Genomic DNA, 436 nt, shown 5'->3' on the forward strand with positions numbered 1-436 from the left:
GGGGGGGGGGGGGGGGTTGGAAGAATGGCGAAGTCGACGAACGAAGGATCGCGTCGATCGACTCATTATTTAATTATTAGAGATCTACTTATACCGCGTTAACAAAAAGATCACAAGGAATCGGGGGAAAAAAAATGAAAACGATATGACGCGCAACACCACCGGAAAAGTACGAGAGAGAAAACGGCAACGATGCGAATCGCTCGTCGATCGGTACTCGTCGTCGAGCGTTATTTTCCATTATTTCGTTTGTTATGCTTTACCTTCGTCATTTCTCGTTCGTTGCGAGCGCGCGAGAAGAGATGGACAGAATTTTTTAGCATCAAACTTTCTGGAAAAGTTACATTTTTATCAAAAGTTCCAGCGGCGCGAACGGTCGGGGCACGGTAGATCTTTGTCCCGCTCCAAGAAGATGGCCTTTGGCGACGTCCGTAAA

Source organism: Hylaeus anthracinus, unplaced genomic scaffold, assembly GCF_026225885.1.
Source record: "Hylaeus anthracinus isolate JK02 unplaced genomic scaffold, UHH_iyHylAnth1.0_haploid 5, whole genome shotgun sequence".
In the NCBI taxonomy this organism is placed as follows: Eukaryota; Metazoa; Arthropoda; class Insecta; order Hymenoptera; family Colletidae; genus Hylaeus; species Hylaeus anthracinus.